We start from the raw sequence: 27,567 nt of genomic DNA, 5'->3' as shown, positions 1-27,567 counted from the left end.
GGTTAGTACGCTGAGCTTGTCAATCAGAAGGTTGGCAGTTTGGCGGGTCGAATCCCGAGTGCCGTGTAACAGAGTGAGCACCTGTTACTCGTCCCAGCTTCTGCCAACCTAGCAGTTCGAAAGCATGTAAAAAAATGCAAGTAGAAAAATAGGGACCACTACGGTGGGAAGGTAACAGCGTTGTGTGTGCCTTTGGCGTCTAGTCATGCCAGCCACATGACCACGGAGACAAGTGCTGGCTCTCTTCAGCTTTGAAATGGAGATGAGCACCAGCCTCTAGAGTAGGAAACGACTAGCACACATGTGCAGGGAAACCTTTACCTTTACCTTATATTTGTGTTATTCGACAATCCCATAAAAGTCACATCTGAGAAGTGGAGGATATTCTGGAAGACTGGAGCATCATATGGAATATTCAGCTGGCTACTGAGATATGTATTACTCTAACCCTGAAAGTTTCACTTGGATCACAAATCTTGCATGGTAGCATCTGATAAACATTTCTTCTCTGCAATTTCTCTTTCTCTTTAACTGCCTTCTAAAGCCTTCGGCAAGTATGCCAAACATTAAAGCTATGCATCTTGTAAAATAAACCCAGATGTATTTAATTTTATTAGCTTTATATCCCAAATTTTCATTTAGGAGCTCAAAGCAGCACACAGAAGGCTGCCTCTTCCTTGTTTTTCTGAAAACAACCTTATGAGATAGGTTGTGCTCTGTGGGAAGGACTCACCCACTCTAATGAAGGTGCATTAGAAGCCTAATATTCTTTATCGATAACCTCCTAATTTTTCCATGCAGTGAATCATAACGGTAGGATGAAATGCCAAACATTTAGGACTCTATTCAACAGATAAAGCAACTTTTCCTGTTATGACACCTTTCATTCATTACAATTATTTGCATATTATACATCAGCTTAACAATTCTCCCAAAGCAGCTTGCCAGCTACTATGATAAACAACACAATTTTTTTTAAAAAAGTGCAATTTTTATAATCCTTCTCCTAAGGCAATTATTGATAATGGTCCAGATGTCAATTTGAGATTCCAGCTAGAGAAAGATTCAAGCATAATCTTTGCTTGCCCTCTTTTTTTTTCTTAACTGGGTTTCTTCCCTTGATAATATTGGCTTGTTGTAGAGTTCCTAAGTATACCAGAGCTGGCATCTCCAAAATTAGAGAAAACTGAAAAAATGTTGGCATCTGTGGCTCAAAGTCTCTACTGTATGTGTCCATGTTCTCTGTCTTTGAACACAACAGCATATTGTGTTATCCATCTTCCCCCAATCTACCTCCCCAGTTCTTTAAAAACAACAACAACCGGATTCTATCAGTTGGAGATCATCCTATCCACATGCATATATACACACCTGTCTGTAATGTGTCATATTAGCCAAACAGAATAGGAAGATTTTTAATTTCCTTTTAGCATCAAGCCGCTACGGGCAAGTCATGAGCAATTTCCTTTACCATAAGACTACTGGAGAGGCAAGCTCATTAATTCAAGCTGGAGGTGGTGGAGGAGGAGGAGCACCTGCTTTTTCTACTTTCAAAAAAACAAAAGTTCAAGTATTTAGTTGTTTATCTGCCCTAGTTTATGATCTCCTTCTACTATTTATTGACATCCTCCTGATGTTTTAGAGAGACCTGTTTCCTTCTTTATTTATGGATGAATCTTATTTCTATTTCATTAGAGGCTATAACAAGATTCTCAATGTACTGAAATAGCACATTCTAATGTGCTTTGTCCCCACTCGATGGATTCAAAAATAATTCACAAGGAAATCTTGGCAGATATTACAAACATGGGTGGTATTTGATTTCTTCTTCTATTTTTATACAGTTCACTGGATGCATCAGCTAAATATAATAATAATAATAATAATAATAATAATAATAATAATAATAATAATAATAATAATAATAATAATAATAATAATAATAATTTTATTTGTATACCGCCCTTCTCCCGAAGGACTCAGGGCGGTGAACAGGGCAAACATATAAAAGTACAAAGATACAAAAGTTAAAAAAGAATTAAACAAAATGCCCAAGCTAAAACAATAGGTAAATATATTTACAACAACAATAAAATCCCAACCCATCCCCCATCAGGCCAGGCCGGCTTGTTCGAATAAATAAATAAATATGTGATAGAATTAGCAACATGTAAATCCAGATAGGTGCTGTCTGTTTTAACATATAGCAGATATGAGCTGCAAAGGTCTGCACCACCACAAAATCCAAAGAACAAGGGCAGGACAAGAAGCAACCGGTTGAAGCTCATTCAAGAAAGATCGAACCTTGAACTAAGAAGAAATTTCCTGAAAGAGAGTGTCAGAATCCATTTATATCACGTGCATCAATGTATGTTTAAAATATTGTGCCTCCCCCTGGATTCAAGAGTTCTTATTTCCTAAGATGCGAATTGGGGTGGGTCCTGACAGAGAGAACAATTAATCAATGGAACAGCTTGCCTCTTGGAGTTGTGGGTGCTCCATTGCTGGAAGTCTTCAAGAAAAGATTGTGATAGTATTGGTATAAGTTCTCTTGCTTTGGGCAGGGGGCTGGATTAGAAGACCTCCATGGTCCCTTCCAGCCCTATGATTTTATGTAATTCTACGATAAGACGACAGCAAAGAAACCTGGTGACCATCTGGATTTTTGCAGCCGAGATCTCCGGTTCTTCAAAAGCCAATGTTTGCTCACCAATTTCATTACATAAATGACCTTCGGGCAAATATCTTTAAGATCATGCAGCTGTATAATTCAAATTTGAATAGGATTATAGACTTGCTTTCAGTGGAGCATTTTAAACAATGGAGGTGGGCTTTAGAAAAGTTTTAGAAGTATTGCCTATAATATTCATTTTTTTTCATATTAATGATTCCTGTGAGACAAAAATTAAAGCACAAGTGAATGGAGCTCATGTTGATTTTGCCCCAAGATGGACAAAATCTATATTGTTGTTCTTGTTGTTGCTTTAACCGTTTAGTTGTGTCTGACTCTTGGCAACTTTATAAGCAAGTACTCTTCATTCTACCCTGTCAAGCACAGCTTCTTTCAATTGTTAGATGTTCAACTTTGTGTCAGATTCGATGTTGTCCAGCCAGCATGTTCTTTGCTTCCCCTTCTTGTTCCACTAACCATTCCTAGCATCATTGTCTTCTCCAATGAATTTGCACGGGTGACATGGCCAATGTAAATCAGTTGTAGTCTTATGATTTTATCTTCTAGTGATATGTCTGGTTTTGTAGAAGTTTTTATGGTAAAATTTATGGAGGTTTTCTAATGACCAGAGCAGGCATATTTTGAAGGCAATCCAGTCTAGTAGTATATCAGTGAAGGGAATAATAGGGATTGAATGGATGTTTTCTTCTACCACAAATACATTGTAATCTCCAAATACATTGTAGTGTTGAAAGACCCTCTTGTAAAAGAGGTTTGCAAGGTTTTTCAGAAGTATGATTAGAGGAGATGATGAGAACACCTCTTCCCGGAAGATTTGAATGATAATGGATTTACTGGATTCCACTTAAAAAATGGAAAAGTACTGTACATGTTCTTTCGTGATGATTTCAGGGGCGGGGGGTATGGTTTGTCCATAGGCTTTAGTTAAAAATTGTAGTAATGTTAAAAAAACAATATGGAGAAGGATTTTTTGTATTATTAATTCATTTAATTGGCTGCTTTTGTAAGGAAACATTTTAACATTTTTGCTATATTGCTTACTTATTTGGATGTTTTGTAAGAAAGGTAAAGGTAAAGGTTCCCCCGCACATGTGTGCTAGTCGTTTCCGACTCTAGGGGCCGGTGCTCATCTCCGTTTCAAAGCCGAAGAGCCAGCGCTTGTCCGAGGACGTCTCCGTGGTCATGTGGCCGGCATGACTAGACACCAAAGGCGCACGGAACGCTGTTACCTTCCCACCGGAGTGGTCCCTATTTTTCTACTTGCATTTTTATGTGCTTTCGAACTGCTAGGTTGGCAGAAGCTGGGACGAGTAACAGGCACTCACTCTGTTATGCGGCACTCGGGATTCGACCCCCCAAACTGCCGACCTTCTGATCGACAAGCTCAGCGTCCTAACCCACTGAGCCACCGCGTCCCCTTTTTGTAAGAAAACAATAGCTTTTTCACCTACTGTGTGCACTTAAGAACCGAAAAAGAAGGAAAAGGAATGTATCAACATTATTGATGCTATGAAAGTCAGTTTGATTTTTCTCATCTCTTATTTGACTTAATGTGCCTTTGCACATTTCTTTTCAGGCTGACACCTTTTAAGAGTAAATACTTGTGTCAGAAACTATGTGCCGTGCTGGTGGCACTACAATAATAGGTTATTAATTTGTTCTGAGTGATGACAGAAAGCGGCAGTTTCCCACTAACAGGTGGGATTTGCCACATTTCTCACCTTTATTGAATAATAATAATAATAAAAAAGACTGAATTGGCTTTGCTTTTCACACTTTTGAACTGCTTGTGTTTACTCTGGTGGGGTGTGCTGAACCTGTTGTAACGTTTGTTTTGTTTTCAGATATCGCCTTTGGGAAACATTGCTGTTTTGACTATTAGCAATGTAGGAATCAAACATTAGTGGCGCATGTTAGGTAGTTAGTATTTCAAAATAATGTACTAATAATAATGTTCTCAAATGGTAGAACATTTCTTTGAAAGGCACCAAACCTTAGCTACTTTGATTGCCTTTGGCCGAGCATTTTAGTAATCCAAATTGGAGGGGAACAGTTATGTTGTCACTTCATCACTGCTCCAAGCAATTGATCTATGAACTAGATCACAGGTCTGCAACCCGCGGCTCCGGAGCCGCATGCGGCTCCCAGTCCTCTGCTATGTGTACTCCAAAAAAAAAAGTGAGACTAAAAAATTTCAACCAATCAATTCAAATATGCAGGGTAGGTGCATATCTCACCTTGGCTCCACTCTTCAGTCAAACTCTGTTCTGCGCATGCGCGCATGTATGCACATGCACACACATTTTTTGCGGCTCCCAGTTTTTCCTTTTGTGAGGGAACCGGTTTCGAGTGGCTCTTTCACTGTTTCAGGTTGCTGACCCCTGAACTAGATTATTGATGATGTTACTTAAGTCAGGGCACAAGATAACACATTTAGAAGCAGATGAATTTTTATAAATTGAGAAGAGAGCTAATGTAAACATAGAAAATAATATAGTCGCATACATTAGATTTCCCTGAAATGTTTGATTTGTAAATTTGCACTAAAGAAATCTGAGCATTTTGTCCCCTTTCTTTACTGGCCTGTTTTGTCTTTTAATGACTGCAAGCAGTCAATGTAATCCACAGGAACAAGGTAGGAATGAAAGGAGGGAATAGAAAGGAGAGGACGAGACTCTATTCCTGTATCTAGATCAGGAATTTGATGCAGCTCAAGTACATCTGAGGACAGTTATGAAAGCTGAGACCTCTTCAGAAATTCCATAGAATCTAAGAGGTTATAGTATGTGTCAGGATGGTCACATCCAGGCCCTGTGTGTGTGCCCATCCTGCACTTTTGGCTCCATAATGTATTATAAGAAACAGAAATAATGTTCACATGGAGAGCTGTATACCCATTTAAACAAATCTGGGTTTTGGGATTTGAGCAAAAGAGCATACTAACAGCAGTCACAGTTTCCTTTTACCCATTCATAAGGCCTTGAGAGGACTGTGATCTATTTGCAGCCCTTTGCTTCAATGGAACATGTGCACACATAGTAAATGCCTCTAAATGCAGAGTACAAATTGATACGTGCGGGGTTCCTAATATTTATATACTTTTTCCAGGACAAATACTGTATTTGCTTCCTGTGATATTTCAACTTTGGGTTGTTCACCTCTTTGTTCTTAGTATTTCTTGCTCTCGCTCATATTAATTTTTGTACTTGTTCCTTGTTAGTGTATCAAATTCTCTAGTTTGTATAAAAAACACTCTTGTTTTTCCTTGTTTGAAACTCTTGTCTCAACTACCTTGTTTCAAACCTCTTTGAACAAACCAAAGTTGCAAACATCTGAATTGTAGCTTTTGAACTATTGGTATACTGTGCCTTGCTTGATTTTTTTTTAAAGCATGAAATAAGCTACTGGATGGTTTCAGATTATTGCAGAAGATTATTCTTCTGAAAATTCATCTCTCCTAAAGTGATCTCTTCTTTAATAAGAGCTATATGTATGCCAACCCAACCTCTTGAGATTAAACAGGTTGTCATGGTTCTGATAAATGAAACCCATCAAAAGTACTTCAAGGCAAGAATTCTTCCTCAAAGAACATTTTATTAGGATACACAGTATTGGCACTACATAGTTGAACCCAAAACTAAATTCCCTTCCCCCAGATACAAAGTAAGAAATTGCAATTCCCACCCCTGTGAAGCAGTCATAAATCACATTCTCCAATTAGCCTGAAGCGTGGGTTCCCTCTCCAGCTCCTCAGCCCGCCAAAACGTTATCGGTTTGTGTCCTTGAGTTCCCATGAAGCTGCATTATTATTATGGCTAGCTGAGCTGAAGCATTCACCCCATCCCCCCCTTCTACATCTGATTCCTAAACAGCAGAAAAAGCACGCTGAAAGCAGAGTAATAATAGCTGCTATTTTCCTCAGTTGTCAGAGCGGGAACATCCATTGTCACAGCATTAACACAGGTAATACTGAGATTAGAATAGAGATAGGGATCTTATTTCTGTGGAATAAACATCCATACCAATGTTGTTGTTGTTGTTGTTGTTGTTGTTGTTATTATTATTATTATTATTATTATTATTATTATTATTATTATTATTATTATTATTATTATTATTTTAGCCATTTGGCAATCCATAGCTTCATAGGAGGGGTCTTACTTTTGGCAAAATTCCTCATTCTGGTCATTGGGGAATTTTTCCCATTAAGGAATTGGTTCTCAGCAAGTCATCAGAAGTCTAGTTACTGTTATATCCCATGTGCATGTTCTTTACTGAATCTTAATATCGTTTGAATTCCCCAGGGCCTAATAAACAGATATAGAAAATAGGGGATGGGAGACAATGTTCTCTTTCTTTCTACCATTCCTTTTCTCTTCTTAAAACCTTCACAGCTCACTTCTGGGTATCCAGTAATTTTAGTCAGAAGAACATTTGGGACAAGAATTAAAGCCATTTCATACTTCCTAGCTACAGGATTTAAACTACCCAATTTTTAAAGCAAACCTTAAGCCTGTTGGAATCTGGAAAAAAAAAGGGGGTTATAGTTAGATTACATATCAATTCTATTTCCATTAAATCCCATGGTGGGTGGAAAGGAAATCACTATATGTTCTTCCTTGAGCTTTTTGTAGTAAATGCAGGATAAAATAATACGTAACTAAAAAATAGTTTGCTTGTTATAAAAACTGGGTACCAGTCTCATCTGAGAATGTCACCTGAACAACCAGCCCTGCTTAATTGGAATGGATCCAAAGTTGCTTAAATACAGTCCAGTCATCCTGCAGTTTATATGACAGGACAGGCATCCAATGAAGCACTTGTTTTTGGCATCTTTTTGCATACTTAATGCACACTAAGCAACCTGTGCACTGTTGACTATTGTTTCACAGATATTTCCTTACTTAACATTCTTGCATCCTGTGCTCCCTTCCAGACCCTTCTATGCCTCCCTCACCCAATTATGCTCCCCCCTGTACACTCACATACCCTTGCCCACTGTCCCCAACTTGTGCCGCACCCTTGTGCATTCTTCATGACCCATGAGGCACCCCTTGTACACCTCTATGCATCCCAGCATACTCTTTTGGACTTCTCTCCAGTGCTGCTCACATACCTCTTTCACTGATTTGCACTCTTCCCGCTGTGTACGCATATGCAGCGGTGTGGGACAGATGAGGAAGGATGCACATGGGTGAGCAAGAGGCACCCCATGAGTTAGAGAGATTATGCAAAGATGTGGCATGAGTTAGGAAGTGTGTGTAGGATACACAGATGTGCAACAGGTGCCACACAGGTCAGGAAGGGTGAGCAGGAGAGTGACACAGTTCAGGAAGGATATGGGTGTTGGACAAGTGGCCTGTGTGGCATCAGTGCAGAGGAATTGGGGAGATAGCACAGGTGAGAGCATTTTACCTGACCAGCTTGCAACCTTCCCTGACGGCTTCCCCATTGCTGATTTTCCGCTTCCCACAACAAAGACCTTATGGAAAGCTGGCAGGGAGTGTTGGCAGTCACGACTGAGTTCACATTTCCTGTCAGCTTCCTCACTGACTTGTTGGAAGTTGGCAGGGAGAATTGGAAATGACAAATGGCATTGGAAATGTGATGGTGGCTGCCCCTATCAGTAGCCACAACTCGTAACTAGGTATGTTAGCTCACTTGAGGTACCTTGGTTCAAAAATTGTTGCCCTACGACATATTATTTCACCCAGTTGAAAGCTACAAGCAACCAGACAGACACAAGAGTTTAGTGGTATATAGATTAAGGAGCTTGCCCACAGAGGCTTTGAATGGAAAGCAGCAGGAGCAACAATAGCAAAAAAAAAAAAAAAGCCACACCCCAAAACAACCCACAATAACAAAAAACATTTCAGCGATAGTGATAGGTTATTGAATGGTGCTCCGAAGGCAGTAACACAGGTGTTTGATTCTGCAGCTTCATCCTGAGCAGCCATTTTAAAGTGGCCACCTCCAGTCCCAGTGGTAGCCTGGGGTTGGGGCATTGGTAGAAGAGATGTCTTGAGAAAAGGGCTTCTCTTTTTCTTCAGCCATAGCTTCTTCAGAGAGCCTCTCTCTGGCCCTGAGGGCTACAATTTCCTGAATAATATCTTCCATTTCTTTAGCTGTTAAGATCTCTTTCTCTGCCTGTAAATACGAGAGCTTTGGAGATGGTAATTTCTCCAACAAAGGTTGTATAGTTGTTAGTTTTATATCATGCAGATCACAAAATTGAGGCATCAGTTTTTCTTCAGTTTCCATAATTTCCTTCCTGAAGTTCTTATCTAATTGGGTTTGTTTTCCTCTTGCTTTATTCCCCCGTTTCGTTTTCATTTTGTCTTCTTCATCTAAGATTTTTTGAGCCACATCTAATATACTTGCCCACTGGGGAGAGTAAGACAACTTTCTCCATTTTTTTGAAGGCTCCTAAAAAATCAAATATGCAGAGATGGCTGGAAGTATTTGCAACTTTTGTTTCAATTTATTTATTTATACACACATACAAACAACTTAAATGTCACGCAAAGATTCTGAGTGAGTCACTACTTTAAAAAGAAGAAAACACCAATTATAAGAATTGTAGCTATTCATGTCAGGCAGTAAACATTTCACAGGGACTTGACTCCCATCCTATCCAAAGCACTAGGAAACTTTCTGTACATCATCAGGGTGGGAGCAATTGAAATCTCCAGAGGGCAAGCACCTTGACAGAGGAAGCATGTTGCTATTCACCTGTACATTTGGTTCATAAACAAAAAAATGTTTAGGATTTGCTCTTCTGAATGAAAATGTTCCAGCATCGGGAGGCTAAGAGTTCAAGCAATTCCCTTTTCTCTGTAATCTCTAAGCATTGCTGGCTTTCATCATTCGAATGAAAAATGACTCTATTGCCACACTAACTACTAAAAAAATGATCTGGAGGAGAAGACCTGCCTTATTTTTTTAAAGTAGGATATCTTTAATAAAATAGTTAGCCTCACCGTTACAGGAATTACAACACTTTGCAGTAGTTTTTCTTTTTTGGCATTCTTGAGCTCCACAGCTGACTGAGATGCTTGGAACAAATCTGTGAAAAGAAGAATGATCAGTGCATAGGGTTCATAAATGGTCCCTTGATTAATTGAATGCATTTTTGTGGGTGATTATACAATGAATGAAAAAATGCAGACCAGCATATAACGTTTAGCTATGCCTCACAAGCACACGTGGTTTCCAAAATTTGTTACTTTTTTTTTAATGTGACCAGAAAGAAAAGGCATAAAAATATGACTAGAGAAGAATCGTTATTTAGTAGGATTGTGTAAAGCTCTGGAGTCCTTGGTGCTCTCTGAGTTTGGGTGTTTTGTTGCAGACATTTCATTACCCAACTTGGTAATGGCACTTGGGCACAGGGCACTTGGGCACAGGGCACTGATTATAATGTCACATAATGTTACCTAGTCAGGTAATGAAATTTCTACATGTAAACAACCTAGCTCCAGAGAGCACCAAGGACTCCACTGTTTAACCTTGAGCTACACATATTCTAGTCACTGAAGCAGTAGGCATGAGTTTAAATGGACTCCAGAAGATGGTAGAAGACAGGAAGGCCTGGAGGAATATTGTCCATGGGGTCACAATGGGTCGGACACGACTTCGCAGCTAACAACAGCAAACACATATTCTCTTCTATTGGAACCATGTAAAGCCTTTATAAGGATCAATTTGGCCCAAGTGAAGCAGACTTTTCTTAATGTTAAAGCAACGGCATTCTCTAGAAAGCTGAGTGCATGCTTCAAAGGCTGTCCCCCCCATCTGTTTTTCTATAAACAATGCTTTATTTAGGGCAGCTAGAGAAGAACCTCTGTAAGAATATATGTGAACAAATAGGCAGAGACTGGGTTTAAAGCAGCTGCATTAATCATTCAAGAAAAAAATGCTTCATTTAGCATTTTCCCCCCAAATGCTTTGTGGGGCCCTATTATTTAATCCTATGTACATACGAATAAAGTGACATTAAATTAAAAGTTGTCATTGACTGTTTTGATAAAAGAAAAGAATATAAGTACTTTTGTTTCTACTTGGAAACCGCTTCTGGACTTTGTGCTTTAGGTGGGGAAAAAATGATACTATGATTTTGGGTTTTAATGATTAGACTGATTTGTTGATATAGAAATGGCCAGCTCGTACTAGTATAGAAATGTAAACAGTTGAGATTTGATCTTAATGTTTTATTTTACTGCAGCAGAGGGAGTCGGAAGTCAATGCCTTTTGTTTCTTCCCCTCCTCTTCTCCACCCTTTTTCCTTTTCCCTTTCCCTATTGTGGTCCCTTACTATTTGCTTTTGTACGTATATTTTATGTTATAAATGAATAAAATTATATAAAAACTGTCATTTCCCAATACACTGCTTGTTTAGGATATGCTATCAAAAGGCTAAATATAATGTCTGATCTGAAATAAAAATAATTCACATCCTTGGTTGGTGCTGGAGTCCTTTATCAGGCTCCTTATCACTGCTACCACATCGGAGTCTTAAGGCAACACAAGGTCAAAGATTACTCCACTATGGTCACCATCATCTTTCATGACTGCATCTAGCTGTATCCACCTTCCTGAAAACAGATGTTCTTTCCCTACTTACACCTCCCCAATGCTCCTCCAATCTACTCTGGATTCCCGAGGGATCCTCCTATGCACTTTTTGAGTGCTAGAGCTGCCAAGGAAAGGTAGGGCAATTCTCATGGATGAAGTAAAAGTCTCTACACCCCCAATATAACCTCAGTGAGCAGCTTTGATGAGGATGCAGGCACAATGCCCTGGCAGTAGAAGATCTATTCTTATGCCACGGCCATAACAAGCCAGCATTTGGCAGCGAAGCATTCAGTGGCCCCCTTCTGTGCTCTTTTCACATAAATGACTCATGCCTCTAACCCACAAAGAGTTTGCCTGGTGACAGCCCAGAATTTTTTTTTTTTTTTACGAATCAGATCATGGGCCCAACAGGGATCCTAACATTTTGAGTCACTTAGGTTTTCAACCAAAAATTGTTTCTGGACCTGCCAGAATGTGTTGGCTAAAGTTTTACACTAAATTTGTCAAACATCTGATTTTCAAGTTGTGTCCAGCTGTGATGACACATAGCAGTCTATAAGCATATGGTTCTTCCTACCGGCAACAAAAGGAGCTGGTTCCAAGGGAGCTGATCTTTGCTTCTTCACTTTGCTCATTTTAGGATTATTATTTTTCCTCCCTGTGCCCCTGTATCTACAGAGGAGAGCAAAGCAATCCATCTCGGTGCTAATGGATGGACTGAGCAAAATATCCAACAGACATAACAAAATGTACGTAGAGGGGAAGACCGCATACAGCATGTATTTGACTGATAATAGCAAATGGCTTTCTAACCAGCAAAAACGGATTGTAGCATAGCTCTGAAAAACAATTGAGAAAACAGACTTCATCCATTGGGCTTTGGGTGTCTTCTGAGATACAAAGGCAAACTCCCGTTAGCACAGAGAGTTCTACACTACAGGTAGTCCTTGACTTATGCTCATGCATTTAACCATTGTTTGACATTATGATGGCCTTGCAAAAAATGATAAGCTGTCCTCAAAGTTATGGCCATTGCATTACTGCCAGGTCATATGATCACAGATCAGGCAATTGGCAACGGGCTGGCATTTACAACAGTTGCAATGTTTTCTAGTCACGCGTTAGTGATCTGTGACTTTCCCGACCAGCTTTTGACAAGTAAAATCAGTCGGGGAAGCCAGAGTCCCTTAATGAGTGTGTGATTCACTTAACAACCATATGATTCAGTTTATGACTGCAATAGCATTGTGTCTGGTCACACAATGACTCTCTTAATGACCGCATTGCTTAGCAACCAAAATCACGGTCCCCATTGTGTTTGTAAACTGAGGACTTCCTGTATCAAGATATATTCAAATAAAGACCATAAACAAACTCCTGCACAAGCTTTGTTCCTTTTCATGTCCAGAAGTGCATTTACATTCATGTGTGGCACAAGCTCTTCCACAACTCTTTTCAATTGCATATTACAAGCACTGCCAGCATTTCTTCTGCCGAAATGTCATTTAATTCCATCCTGCATGTGTTACAGTTTTAAAGCTCAGATTGAAACAGCTCCTCTCTCTATGGAAAGGAAAGAGCCTTTGCAGAAATAAACCCATCTGTACAGCTATTCTTCTAAAATCATTGATACTTACCTAATGGCAAAGGTTGCTTCCATGTCCAAGGAATTTGTCCGGGATCCTTTTTTTTCCCCTTCCTCATTATCGTTCAGATGCAGCTTTGCCTTGATCTATACCTCTGTCACTTCAAGAGTGGAGTTTTAGTTTCCTTTAAGGTTGTTCATCCACAAATGCATATTTAAAATTTTTAAAATGTACAAGCTATGTGATTTGTTACAGTATTGATAGTATATTCGTATTTTCAATAGTTATTGTATTACAAATTTGTAATCAAGTAGAATGGCATGTTCCAGTTCTGATTTCAAGGACCGCAAAGCATAATAATTTTACTTCGCCCTCTTTTCCATTTCCCTTGGCAATAAAGAATCTTGTGACAAATTAACACTTTTTATTATAGCAAAAGCTTCCATGGACTTGTTAACAGATGCATAGACTACCTCTCTTGAAATATCTAGTTCCAAGTATCTTCAGGATGAAAAGCAGTGTATATGCTACAAACTAGGATTCAGAAGATAACAGCAAAACAACAACAACAATAATAGAGGCTCACCTTGTTCTGAAAGGAAGGAGCAGAAAAAGTCAACAACATGGGAAGCTGTTGCCATCCTGCTACAAAACCAGCTTTTTCCTCTCCAGCTAACATAAGCAGCAGTTTTGAGGGATCATTTTGCTATGAGAGGAGATAAGAAGAAGCAGAGAAAACTTCAAGACAGTGAACATAAAGTAAAATAAGAAAAAAAACCCCAGCATAAATCAAGAAAGAAACAAAAACAAAAACATAGACAAACATAAATGAAAACCACCAGTCCAAGTGGAGATAGAGGCAGGCAGACAGTCAGACAGACAGACAGACGGATGATAGGTATAGAATGCAAGCAATCTGAACTGGAATGGTAGCTTTTGAATTCACCTGGACAACTAAGCTAATCAGTACTATTTCTTCTCAAACTCTCTATTTTATTTTATTTTATTTTATTTTATTTTATTATTTTATTTTATTTTATTATTTTATTTTATTTTATATTTTATTTTATTATTTTATTTTATTTTATTATTTTATTTTATTTTATTTTATTTTATTTATTTTATTTTATTTTATTTTATTTTATTATTTTATTTTATTTTATTTTATTTTATTTTATTTTATTTTATTTTATTTTATTTTATTTTATTTATTTTATTTTATTTTATTTTATTTATTTTATTATTTTATTTTATTTTATTTTATATTTTATTTTATTTTATTTTATTTGCTGCCCATATCAAAACAATTCTGGGCGACATTTCTGTTAGAATATGAATTCAAGAGAAATGCTAACCTTTTTATGAACTGTTCTGACAGGGGTTTTGGGGGAAGGGGGTAAATGAATGAATAATTATCCCACCCAACCACTCACCCCCCCCCCAAAATATACCAAGGAACAAAAACTAAAACTGAAATAATAAGAGTACACGGAATCTCAGTGGAATGGCACTTTTGTTGGCTATACATGGAGTTTGATTCAGACTTTAAATGGAGACGTGGTTTTGGTCCTCTAGAGCAGCTTTTTGAAGGGATTTGAGGCTGAAGGGAGAATTGGCGAAGCACCACTGTTTGGAGGCTCTTCTGCAAATGGAGCCTCTTCTTTTTGCAGATGGCATGACTAGATCCAATCCATCATTAGTTTCAAATACATGTAGTGCATTTACTGTTACAAGGAGGAAGTCAGTGCACCTGGGCATAACTTTAGTGAGAAGTTCATCAATGGAAATAAGGAGTTTATTTATTTATTTTTAAAAAATCAAACATCTGAAAACCTTCATATATTTTAACTGAGTGCAACTTGCAATTCCAGAAATTTATTTTGCATTTTATGTTGTACATATTGTACTAGTAGGTTAGATATTATTAGTTGATTATCCAACTTATATTGTAGCCTTAATTAATTAATTATTTCAAGGTGGAATCCTTCCAGCCCTAATTTTAAGAATCTCCCCGAAGAAATTTAGAACTTTGGTAACAGCTATTAGTCCCTTCCAAATAGCCTTTTGCTCAAGAGGCAGAGACGTTTAAGAACAACAGGCTTGTCAGAGAAATAATATATGTTCTTATTTATCTTTGGCATCATTCATTGCTTATTCCAGCACACCATGATTGAATGCTATGTCATTTTTTTATAGGTGCATAAGCCTTGGACTTTACAAGTACAGAAAAATAATCAATGTAAAGAAAAGTTCTGGATATAATGCAGAAGCTGGCATTGCAGTAGTAGAAACTACAGCAGACAGCAAATTAGGAATGAGGAAGCTAAATGGTGGTAAGTATCTTGGTCATAAGATCTTTCCTACCTATAGTCTAATTTTGTCACTCTAGAAAAGAGAACAGTGATCAGGTTAGAAAGATACAGAGCTCAAGGCTGAGTACTCATGTAATTTTAGAAAGGATGGGTTGTGGGAGAATAAACTGAAATTACATGTGGACAGGATGGAGTTGTTACTGATATTAGGACTCACAAAAACCATGAATCCTGAAGAAAAGAGACCAGGGCTTATTTAAATGTTCTATTTATAAAGCCACCTTTAAGTTCACAAGTGACACATAATGGTCCCTCATAATACCTTTGTTAGAACTACTTTACCAGTTGATAGCCTTTTAAGCCTAGTTCAAAGTCCTCACTAAGTTATATAAGGTTTTCATAACTTAAGCCCAACCTACTTATATGACAGTGTACTAATGTATAATCAAAACCTGTGCAAGTTATCCGTGGGGTGCTTTTTTCAAGGCCCACAGCAGAAGTGTTTAATTTTCCCTGTAGTGGAGATTATGTAATGGAATAATGCTGAGTTGAAGTAAGTTGTTTAATCACAGCTAAGAAGGGAATTGAAATCATATTTGATCATTTGAGACTTTTAAAACATTAATATTTTGTTATCTGCTTGCAGTTTTAGTCTTTGATATTTTCTTTTAATTTTTGTTCACAATGTTATAATACTTTGCTTAACAGTTTTATTGAATCAGGTTTTTATAAAGTTAAAAAAAAACACCAAACAGAACAATATAAAGAGCTGGAAAAGATAAGAAGTGTTAAAGTTGCAGAAAAAAGTTGAAAAAGAAAATAGATAATGAAGAAAACAGTTTTCAATCTTGTTTGCAGCAGTTATAAAAACATTTAAAACCATTTCTCCCCTTCAAAATTATATAACATGGTTCCCTTTCCCCCCATATTCTGCCATTATTAATCAATAAATCCAGAAATCATCAGTTCATTTTTATCCATTTTCAGCCCATAATGTTTATATGATACTTTTGACTATATTTTGATGAAAAATATTCAAGCATATGGGTACCAATAGATTTATAATCCCCTCATGGCTGTGTGTCTTAGCAGGATTTAGTGGTGGAAAGAAGAAAGAGACTCTTTTCAATAAAAAAAGACATGTATGTTGAGCCTTTGGAGAGAAACAGTATTTAGAGACCACTCATGCATCTCTTAGAAGAAATTAATTTGCTGTAAGTATCAGAGAGAGATGACAAGTTGAGATAGTAACCATACTTCTGAAATAAGGCCAAGCATTTTCTCCAGCAGAATTTGAAGTGAAATACTGCTATCAAATCTTAATAATATAGAAATCTTCAACCATAATTTTAAATTATAGATACTGGGCAGCTGGGTTATGAAATCAGCACTGAGGTTTCTAAATTTTTAAAGGTAAATTTATGAAAGTCTATTATTTGCCATACATTAGCAGTAGAATTTATCCCAGGCAGAGAAATAAATGTTCACTTGAAAATGATTAGAGTAAGGAGTGTAATAAAAAGGGAGAAAGTAGCGTTATTAGAAGAAATAAGAGAGACGTAGCATGCTTTCTAGAGAAAATTAGTTTTTACATTATCAGTCTGTCTAACGAGATAGAAACTAGAAATTAATCATGCTCAGGTTCAATGACGCTTATATATGCTGGGTTTTACCATCCCTACCTCTGCATTTTGGGCAGAAATAAGCTTAAAAGTAATCAGTTCAATCAGTTCCTGGAGTATGTTAGCCCCTTTTGTTGTAGGTCAGCTGGTATTTAACCAATCAGGGTTTTCTCATATGTGATGTCACAATGGGGATTGTCAGCTATTGGGAGGCAAGCTTATCCCCACATACAGGTTATCTATTGTTTGAATAGATGCATCATTTCTAGTGAGAATAAGTATCAGGGGAAAAAGCTAGCTGATAATTAAGTACCACTACTATGAACAATAGTTCCCAGGTATTGATGTCAGGCTGGATCCATTTCCCCCCCCCTTTTTTTTAAAGATGAGAACCATATTGGCCCTTTTCCAGTCATCTTTTTTTTAATCCCATTTATATCCTGCCCTTCTCTGAAGACTCAGGGCGGCTTACAATCTAAAGCACAAATCAATGTGCTTAGCAGTAGCCTTCATTCTATGTATATGCCTGCTTATTAGGGCTTTCGGGGGGCCCCCAAGCAGCATTTCTACAAAGTCAGCTTAATTGCCCCCAACAATCTGGGTCCTCATTTTACCTACCTCGGAAGGATGGAAGGCTGAGTCAACCTTGAGCCTGGTGGGACTCGAACCTGCACTAATTGCAGGCAGCTGGTGTTACTTAAGGAGGCATCAGCCCACTGCTCCACCAAGGCTCTACAATCATCTGGTACTTACCCGGTGCTCCAGGATCTTTAAAAGATATATTTCAGTAGTTAAGTTCCTCATATAATTTAATTGAAGGGGCGCGGTGGCTCAGTGGGTTAGGATGCTGAGCTTGTCAATCAGAAGGTCGGCAGTTTGGCGGGTCGAATCCCGAGTGCCACATAACAGAGTGAGTGCCTGTTACTCGTCCCAGCTTCTGCCAACCTAGCAGTTCGAAAGCACATAAAAATGCAAGTAGAAAAATAGGGACCACTACAGTGGGAAGGTAACAGCGTTCCGTGCGCCTTTGGCATCTAGTCATGCCGGCCACATGACCACAGAGACATCCTTGGACAAGCGCTGGCTCTTCAGCTTTGAAACGGAGATGAGCACCGGCCCCTAGAGTCGGAAACGACTAGCATACATGTGCGGAGGAACCTTTACCTTTACTTTTTATAATTTAATTATTAAAGAAGTAAAAAAAAATGGAACAGAATCATCAAATTTGGCCAAAAGGCCGAATTTGTTATGCCATGTAATCTGAAGTAGCATGTTTCTGCATAGATTCTGGTTCCTTTTCTCCCAGAGAGTCTCTAAGCTCTAATATACAAGACAGCAGAAATGAGATGTGACTGTATATAACCTGTAGCCTTAGCAGCGTACAGTAATTGGGAAGTGGTATTTTCAACTTCCTTTCAAATTACATTCTGTTGCAAAGCAAATGGAGCTAGCAGGAATGCACTTGTGCCATTTAACACAACCGATCCATGTAGGGTCTCCGTGCTTTGCTTAGAACAATTCTGGTGCTTAGGACTGAATACGAGAGGAACAAAGTATTTTAAACCTCAGGATAAATTGCTCCAGAGCATATGCAGAGAGCCTTTCCTTTATTGATAGACTGCTTCCTTATCTGTTCACAGCTTATAAATCAAGATATCTTGCAGCTCATTTTCAGTCTGTTGTCCCCAGGATGCTGCACCCATAAACACATCATTGCTTATGTAGTAGCTGAAGATGACATGGCAAGTTATTATGTAAGTATCATAGAACAGAGCCATTCTACAGAAAATAATTACCATAAGGAAACCTCCTTGGCAACCTACTTCAATTTTGTTCATTTCTTGAATACTTCATTACTGCATTTCTTGTCTAGTCTATTTTACAACCTGGATGCATCATTTGCATCCTTTCAGAGAAGATGATCAATCTGTACAATCAAAACACCCATACTGTTTCTCATGCATTTTTTAAAAAAGAAACATTAATGCAATGTAGTGTTCGCTATGTAGATTAGCAGTGATGGTTTTAGAACCGCATCCTATGTACTATTAATTTCAGCGGGCCAGTTCACCTGTGCAGATGACTCCAAATTCTGGCAGTCACCACAGGTCACCAATATGATCAAAGATATCTGGGAGAAACTTGGGTTTTTATCTGAGCTGGATGGTGTACATAATTTCTACAGCAGGATTACCCATCACCAGCCTGCAGAATGGGCCAAGAATGGTTCACCATAGTCTTTGAGAAGAAACAGAGCTACAGAGAATCGCAGAATGCAGAGTTTGCATTCATAGCATACTGAGGTGCATTGTTGCACTTCCAACATAGCCTCCAGGATCTTGTGTAAAATATTAAGAAATTGGCAAACTGTGTGTGGTCAAGTAACTAGTTTCTGAGACAAAGGAGGCTATGAGGTATATTAGGAAGTAAAGAGGATAGGAGCTTTTAGAAGGAGATGTTGGGCAGAGGATAAAGACTAGTTTCATTCCCAGGATTAAAAAGGGACCATTCCTACTGCAATGACTGGTTTTTAAGAGGTGGTCTGGACATTGAGACTGAGATGTGCTATATAATAATTGACCAATAAATTTGTTGGTGTTCTAACTGTAATGTGGATTGAGCTCCCTACACAATCTCTTCTACACGAGATGTTTGTAGGGATTTGCCCCTACAATTTGCTTTTTGAGCTGAGTGGGCTATTACCTCAGATGGGCTTTTTCTTTACTGGGGGACCCTTTGGCCACATCTCCAGTCACTACAACTTTGGCATCCCCACACTTGTTGTGAACTATGGAGGCTTATTCTGTGCAATAAGGCACTCTAAGTTCTCCTGGAAACACCATATCCACATACATACTTACTGTATGCTTTTCTTGCAATAATTATCTCCAGAATTAAAAAAGAAAAAAGCATTTGAGGGTGAGACTAAAGATGAGTTTACTGGGGTTATTGTTTTTGTGGAATTCCATGCTTTTATCAGCTAAATTTTATAATACATCCTTTTAAACTTTTGTTTTCTTTGTCCTCTTGTACTATAAATGTCTGTGGAGTCCATTGACTCAGTCAACACTTTCTAATACTGACATTCTGCTATTTGAGGATTTTATCCAGTCAGTTATCCATGACAAATAGTTTGCATGGAAAACTGCAACATGTTCCATTGTCCAAAGAATACAAGGATTCCAAAACAGTGATATGTAGTCTGCAAAGACCCTCAATACTTCATTTGCTGTCAGAATAGAGGGAACAGCAAAACTGTTAAGGGGGCTAAGAAAGTAGATTTTCCAGGGATGTACCTGCTCAACAATTTATTTATTTATTTATTTATTTATTTATTGAATTTATATACCGCCCTATTCCCGAAGGACTCAGGGCGGTTCACAGGGCAATTAAAACAGTACAAAAAAGAATAAAATGGAATTAAATTAGTACAGGCCCCCAATTCCTAATAACAATAAAATTAAAATTTTAAAATTAATTTAATATAATTTAATTAAATACTTTAAAATTTAAAATCCCTCAGTCCAGGCCAGACAATTCGAACAACCAGGTTTTTAAGTCCCGGCGAAAAGAGCGAAGGTCGGAGGCAGTCCGAAGCTCCATCGGCAGTTCGTTCCAAAGGGTGGGCGCACTCACAGAGAACGCCCTTTGGCATTGAAGATCAAGAACAATGAACCCTTTGGCGTTGGCGTTGAAGAACAATGAAGATCAAGATGATATGAAGATAGAGAGGAACAAGCATATACAAGCATGACATATGTAACATTTATGCCGGTAAACTACAAAGCTAGTTTCAGTTTGAATTGGCAGTCCTAAACTAACAAAGTTGGGAAACTGAGCATTGCATTGGATTTTCTCTATTAATTTTTTTTAAAAAATATTCTTTCTCAGTAGTCATCTGAACACTGAGATTGATTCCCTCCCCCTTCAGATAAATATGGTATTCAGAATAAGTGCTTTTAAAATCTGTTGGACTAGTGTCAGATAAGTAGGTGTGGGATTATTATAGCCTTATACACAATCTAATACACTTAACTTGGGAGTAAGCCCCATTTAGCACAGTATGATCTATTCTCAAGGCAATATATGTGTAGGATCTCACCTGAAGAAAACAAAGAAAAATTTCTTTCACTGTTAAATGATGCATTTTTATAGCAATATGCTTTAAAGCAAAATTTTAAGCAGATAACTTCTGGAACAAACCTAAGTCTTGGATATTAATATTTGATGGGAGCTAAGTTTTTTGGGATGCATGCTTCTGCCACCTGGACAGAGGAATAAAATGTCCTTTGGTTCTTTAAGGGTGTAAGTGATGCATGGAGATAATAAATCAAAAAATAATTAAATAAAATGGAGAGACTAAACAAACACCATCATCGCTGAATTATTCTAAAATGGTGCCTTCTGCTTCCAATCCTTGCAGGCAACTTTAGAGGTGAGCATAGATGGTGGTATTGAATGTTCCAATGTTAAAGCAATGTTCCCATGCTTTAATGTAGCATTTCAAGTGGGAAAATACTAGCTCTTGCTTTGCTCTTCTACTATCACTGCCTTTCCATAAAGGCTCCTTTTGAAACAATGACTGTTTCTATTTTCTTGGGAGGATTAGTTGAGGCAGGACCTTACACTCAGACACATAACCAAGCAGTAAACAATAGCCTAATCAAGGAACAACCAAGAACATTCCCACCAACACTGATAGGGCAAGCCACTTGTATATAAACAGAGATTAAAGTCCACTCCCTTCTAGCACTGATGTGCTGCCTGGTTGGATCATGAAGCATCTGCAAGAAAACAACTAAACCCAGAGAGCACCAATGACCCCATAGTTCTTCCAGTGCTACAGATATGCTCTCCTATTGGTACAATGAAGTTTAGATGATTCAATAAATCTTCCATAAAGGAATGATTGGTACAAACCATTATTTCATTATTCTGATGTACCTGTGGTTATAAAGGTTTTTCAGCCATAATAATACATTGGATGTTGCCTTGGTGACAGGATCCAAAAACATCTACTTAATTTCCAGGAGCAGAAGATAGACATTGGCTCAAAGAATAAAACTGCTCCACACATATAAACATAGAAGCTTAGGTAGCATACTAGATAGATAATAGCTGTTAAAGAAATAAGGTCAAGTAATACGCACACATATACACTTATATATAATTCTGTGAGGAGTAAACTCAAGGATGCAGTCAGAAGAAACAGTCTAACTATCAAAGGATTAAAGCCACTTTTCTGTGAGCCACCTAAATCTCATTATCTTCTGATACCTGTTTAATTACAACCTGCAAGAATTTGCTCAGGATTTCTCTCCTATATGGAACAGCCACCTCTAAGTTGCCGGATCATTTTATTGCTCTTTTTATATCCCACCGCCACGTGATGACAATGTGCTTTTTACATTGTTTAAAAAGCATCTTGAGCAACTCCTGAAAAAATAAGCTAGAAAATTAATAAATGAATAATATTATTTTCAAAGTACACCACAGGAATCAAACAAAATAAAAACCTGGATCCAACTGCATTTCTCTAAAATGCAAACCTTTCTTAGGGGATGATGTTTTGTATTCTGAGTGGTGTGCCACAAATTTGGAAGCAGCATAATGAATAAACTATTCAGCAGCACTCAAAATGTCACAGAGACATCCCTGCAAAACAACACTGCAAAAGATTAATGCGGCAATATATATTATTTTTATTTATAAGTGAGATTTAACACAAAAATCCTATTTTGGTGCTTGCCGAAATAATATGAACGAAAAAGATGTAATAGGAGCAGAATCAGCTCCACTCCATAACTTCCTTCTTTTCCAAATATCAAAGAAACATTAAAACCTGAATAGACTTTTCTACAGCCTTCTGCCATATGTCTTCTATACCCTGAACTACTAACTACTAATACAAGAAAATCTCTGTGGTTCCTCTAAAATTCAGTTCAGAGAGGAGTCTAAATATTTTCTTACAAAAGGAGTTCCAAAACAATCCCTAAACTCCTACCTTTTGGAATAAAAAGATTTTATTGATTCAGCAAAACAAAACAATTATCTAAATGTAAACTGCAACTTTAATTATTCTATTTGCAACCCTTCTCCAAAGAAGGACCCAAACATTTTACAGAGTTTTATATGTGGCTTAACCATGATTCTCTAAGAATTCCATTTTAATAAGACAAATACTTTGATGTATGCTCTGCCTTCATTTTTTTATTTCATTACATATTCATTATATTTAATTTTGAAGAAAAGTCAACTAATAACATCCAAAAATGTAATTAGTATTGATAGAATATCCATTTTTCTTTTCTCTTACCCACATTTACTATCTCAAGGCATCTACATTATTGAACATTAAGATTTTGTATACATGTGTGTGTGTCTTCAAGTCAGTGTTGAGTGGGTGACTACCTGGACAACTCATTGTCATTTGGTTTTCCATCGCCGACTTTCTAAGGCTGAGAGAAACTGACTGGCCCAAGGTCACCTAGCTGGCTTTGTGCATAAGGCAGGACTAGAACTCATGACCTGTTGGCTTCTAGCCTGGTGCCTTAATCATTACACCAAACTGGATCCCATTAATAATCTAGGTATATAATATAAATATCCTTGTATCAAAACAACGTATTGTACTAAACATGAGAAAATGGACCAATATTTGGCGTATATAGCTAGGTTTAGTAATATTTTAAAGTTGAGTTTTATATTTACATTTTATAGATATACCTCATTGTTCTATATATTCTTTTCTGATTTTATTGTATTTATTCTTTTGGTTGCATTTTATCACATCTTCTTGTTGTTATATCTACCAATAAATATATGTTACCATTTTAATTTAACATAATCTAGAGAGGCAGCAAGATATAGAGACTTTGATTTTCAATAAATTGCATCTGAGAAATGTCCCTGTGTGTGTTTCTCCTGCTGGGGGATGAATGGCACACCTGAAAACATCTTAGTGTGCATTAGAAAGAAATAAAAAAGGCGTTTTTTGCCTTTGATATTTTGTTCCCTTATGGTGCGGTGAGAACTGTTTTTTCAGGAGCAATTGTGCTCCAGCATTTACCTGGCACATTCTACCTCTCAATAAATTGACGCATATTTATTCTGCAGAAAACAACATTCAGTGGCTCTCTGCAGTGACAATGACATCAAAAAGAAACCCTGATGAAAAAGACAATAAGTGAAATCTGGAAAACCAAGCGGTGGTTTAATTTTAAACATATTATAATCATAATCATAATAGTAAAGTTGGAACGGACCTTGGAGGTCATCTAGTCCAACCCCCTGCTCAGGCAGGAAACCCTATACCATTTCAGACAAATGGCTGTCCAGTCTCTTCTTAAAAACTTCCCGTGTTGAAGCATTCACAGCTTCTGGAGGCAGGTTTTTCCACTGGTTATTTGTTCTAACTGTCAGGAAGTTTCTCCTTAGTTCTAGGTTGCTTCTCTCCTTGATTAGTTTCCATCCATTGCTTCTTGTCCTGCCTTCAGGTGCTTTGGAGAATAGCTTGACTCCCTCTTCTTTGTGGCAGCCCCTGAGATATTGGAACACTGCTATCATGTCACCCCTAGTCCTTCTCTTCATTAGACTAGACATACCCAATTCCAGCAGCCGTTCCTTATATGTTTTAGCCTCCAGTCCCCTAATCATCTTTGTTGCTCTTCTCTGTACTCTTTCCAGAGTCTCAACATCTTTTTTACATCATGGTGACCAAAACTGGATGCAGTATTCCAAGTGTGGCCTTACCAAGGCATTGTAAAATGATATTAATACGTCACGTGATCTTGATTCTATCTCTCTGTTAATGCAGCCTAGCACTGTGTTGGCTTTTTTGGCAGCTGCAGCACACTGCTGGCTCATATTTAAGTGATTATCCACTAGGACTCCGAGATCCCTCTCACAGTTACTACTATTGAGCAAGGTACCCCCTATACTGTACCTGTACATTTGGTTTTTTCTTGCCTAAATGTAGAACCTTACTTTTTCCACCATTGAATTTCATTTTGTTAGATAGTGCCCAGTGTTCAACTTTGTCCAGATCCTACTGTATCTTAAGCCTGTCTTCTGGAGTGTTGGCTATTCCTGCCAGTTTGGTGTTGTTATATACTGGGCTCATTAGTAACACCACGTGGGTTGCTGAAGCAGCTAACGGCTCTCCAGCAACCCAGACTACAAGTCTCCAGTGCTGCTATTGGCTATCCCTAGGCAGCAATGGTTGCTTCAAACCTATTGGATGCCACCTAGGGGCTAGACTAGATATTGCGGCTAGTTGCAGCCATTTCCCAGTTCTGATTCTGCATGAAATAAACCATGAGTTTTCCTGTACTCATTTACCTCATCTTCATTCCTGCACCAAAGAACCCGCTACACAACACTGGCGATGAAGGTGGAAGGAAACGCACAGTCCCTGGTCTAGGATTCACATAGACTACGCTTGGCCCTTTCAGGGACAGCTCTTCCTTATAGTAGTGGATAGCCACTCCAAATGGCTGGAAGTAATTCCAGTTCCTAACATGACTACTGCTAGGACCATCCAGGTGCTGAGAAAATTCTTTGCCACACATGGGCTGCCAGATGTCTTAGTTTCAGACAATGGGGCCCAATTCACTGCTGCTGAATTTCAGACCTTCTTTAGAGCTAATCTCATCAGACATGCAATGTCTGCACCTTTTCATCCGTCTTCTAATGGTCAAGCTGAACGCATGGTGAGGACAATGAAGGAATCACTCAAGTGCATTGTAACAGGTGACTGGCATCACAGATTGGCAGATTTTCTATTCTGCCAGCATTCTACGCCCTGCATTGCTACAGGCAAAAGTCCTGCAGAGCTACATTGGGGGAGGCGTTTGATCACTAAACTCGACAGGTTGCATCCAGATAGAGTGGCAGCAGAAGCCTCTCGACCAAAACCCCCACGGGGGCTGCAAATGGGTGATTGGGTTTGGGTCAGGAACTATGGCCATGGGAATCTGTGGGTTCCTGGTCAAATTACCAAAGCATCCGGGCCCCTGTCTTATGAAGTGGGGTTGGAGGGAGGGCGAGTTGTCAGACACCACATTGATCAACTCAGGAAATGGTTTCCAGAACGGCCACTAAGTGAGGACTGAGTCATAGGTCCCTCCCAAGATCCTCAAACTTGTGGCCAAGCCAGTCGTCACATGGACTCTCAGGACTTTTCCTTCATAACTGAGGAGGAACCAGAGGGAGAAGTGGGGAGTCCAGGAATGTAACATGGATGCCCTGAAGGAGCAAGCCAACCGGACTTCAACAACCACTGTGCCTACTCTGCTGATCAGTCTGACTCTGGGGTGGGCCAACTTGGAGAGGCCAGCCAGAGCGCATCTAATCCCCTTGACTCAGGAGCACCAAGGGACACAGGTCTACCCAGCCCACTGGGTAAGCTGGTAGACCACAAAGTGACTGGAACTCTGAGACATTCCACGAGGGCACACAAGCCTCCTTCTTATCTTGCTGATTACGTTGTAAAATAAAGAGCTATAATATTGTTGCATTCCAGCTTGCCACTGTACTACAGAAACTAGCGTTATGATGTTAACGGTCGTGTACTGTCAATGAAGGCATATTCATTCAGGTGCTATGATGTAACTGTCTAGTGTGATGTCAATGAAGCAGGGCTTTTTTTCTCATAGAACACTCAGAACGGAGTTCCGGCACCTTTTTTGGATGGAACCTTGTAGGGTAGGCAAGGCGGGTTGTATGACATGTGTGAGTTCCTGCACCTTTTTCTTTTACATTCAGACGTTGTTTAATAACATTGTAACCTATATGGGTTTCTTTTCTATTACTATTATTTAAGTTTGTTTTGATAATGAGTCTTGATAATTGCATTAAGACTAACTTGTGTTAATATTGTCTGATCTAAGAGGGGAGGGGTGTTATATACTGGGCTCATTAGTAATACCACGTGGGTTGCTGGAGCAGCTAATGGCTCTCCAGCAACCCAGACTACAAGTCTCCAGTGCTGCTATTGGCTATCCCTAGGCGGCAATGGTTGCTTCAAACCTATTGGATGCCACCTAGGGGCTAGACTATATATTGCGGCTAGTTGCAGCCATTTCCCAGTTCTGATTGTGCACGAAATAAACCATGAGTTTTCCTGTACTCATTTACCTCGTCTTCATTCCTGTGCCAAAGAACCCGCTACACAACAGGTGTCGTCTGCAAATTTGATGAGTTCCCCATCTATCCCCTCATCCAAATCATTGATGAAGATGTTGAAGAGCACTGGGCCCAGAATAGCGCCTTGGGGCACCCCACTACACACTTCCCTCCATGTAGATGCGGTTCCATTGAGGACCACATGCTGAGTACAGCAGTTCAGCCAGCTACTAATCCATCTGGTGGTGATGTTGTCTAACCCACATTTTTCTATCTTATCAAGTAGTAGTTTGTGATCTACTTTATCAAATGCTTTACTGAAGTCCAAGTAAATTATATCCACAGCATTCCTCCGATCCACTATTTTTTTCACTTGGTCAAAGAATGCAATAAGATTTGTCTGGCAAGATTTGACAAACCCATGTTGGCTTTTAGTAATGATTTTGTTTGCCTCTAGGTGCTTGCTGATTCATTGTTTGATTATTTTTTTCCAGAATCTTCCCATATTATAAATATGGATTATCAGGTAGGAAGATTAGTTAGGCAGTAAGGGCAGCAGCAAATTCATAATAATTGTTTTTGGCTCTTATTCTTTTCTTGTGCTTAAAGAAAGTGATTATTCAGGATGGGGACATTGTTGTGTATTATGTATAAAT

Source organism: Vipera ursinii (genome assembly GCF_947247035.1).
Source record: "Vipera ursinii genome assembly, chromosome: 1".
Classification (NCBI taxonomy): domain Eukaryota; kingdom Metazoa; phylum Chordata; class Lepidosauria; order Squamata; family Viperidae; genus Vipera; species Vipera ursinii.
Note: the sequence above shows the minus strand (reverse complement) of the source record.